Source organism: Alexandromys fortis, unplaced genomic scaffold, assembly GCF_014885135.2.
Source record: "Alexandromys fortis isolate MF-2015 unplaced genomic scaffold, M_Fortis_MF-2015_v1.1 scaffold_21, whole genome shotgun sequence".
NCBI lineage: Eukaryota > Metazoa > Chordata > Mammalia > Rodentia > Cricetidae > Alexandromys > Alexandromys fortis.
This window is the reverse complement of record NW_026067905.1, coordinates 4900492-4901644: the sequence shown is the minus strand read 5'-3', so window position 1 is coordinate 4901644 and position 1153 is coordinate 4900492. Positions and strand designations below refer to the sequence as shown.

The 1153-nt window shown below is 45.4% G+C and overlaps 1 pseudogene; it reads right to left on the bottom strand.

The window, feature by feature from the left end:
• Window positions 1–251: 251 nt before the first annotated feature.
• Window positions 252–488, bottom strand: LOC126497287 (transmembrane protein 258-like; annotated as a pseudogene).
• Between the last annotated feature and the right edge of the window lie 665 nt (window positions 489–1153).

Genomic DNA, 1153 nt, shown 5'->3' with positions numbered 1-1153 from the left:
CTGTGGTTTGTGCATGTGTGATAATACACACATCTATGTGCAGCTGTGGAGGAAGGACGAGGACACTGGGTTTCCTAATTGGCCACTTACTAAGTTATGTCCTTGAGGTAGAGTTTTTTTTTTTTTTTTTTTTCACACATCTGCCTTTATTGTAAACAGCAGTTGGGACACTTGTAGCAATGGTAAAAAAAAAATAATAATTTACAAAAGCAGGGACTTGGTGAAGCTGCCTGGTAGGTACCCTTGGGGACTCATATGTAGATACCAACCCAGAGCAGGAGGAAGAGGACTCCAAAGCCCATGAAGAGTCACCACCAAGTTGATGAAGAGCTCTTTGTAAATGTCATGTGTGTACTTGGTGGAGGTGACCTCACAACAAAGAACCAGGTGGTGATGAACATACTGATGGCCAGAAGTACCACAGTCAGGTGTGGGAAGGTAGCCAGGTTGACCAGGCTGGTGTACCTACTCATGGCCTCGAGCTCCATTTTGCCCCGCACATGATAAACCACTGGAAGAAGACAAGGTAGAGTTTTTTTCACTGAGCTTTGAGTTAGTCTGGTAGACAGAAAGTCCTTATAATTCTGCTGTCCCAAGGCCCAAGGGCACTAGGGTTACAGGTGCACAGCCACATCTGACTCTTTACATGGGTGCTGGGTATTTGAACTCATATCTCCAAGCTTGAATAAAGCATGTAGTCTTACCTGGTCAACTATCACTTCTAATTTCTCTCTTTTTGTAGCTTATATAATATAATGAGGTAAATAGACAGGTTACCAAAAATTATCACATAATATGAAAAATAATTGTTGAAATAGGAAGCGGCGGGGCTGCGTCCCCAACACCCCGGCCGCTTGGCTAGCTTATGCCCGAAATAACAACACACAAACTGTATTCATTTAAAGAACTGCTTGGCCCATACTCTAGCCCTTATAGGCTAATTCTCGCACCTGGTCTAGCCCATTTCTAATAATGCGTGTAAGCACCCCAAGGTGCGCTTACCGGAAAGATTCTAGCCTAAGTCCATCGTGGGTTGCAGCTGCCTGGGAGAGCTGAGCATGGCGTCTCTGCTCCAGCAGAGCTGTCGGGTCTCTCCGGGAGCAGAGCAGAGTCTGACCTCACTTCCTCTTCCGCCCAGAATTCTATTCTGTTT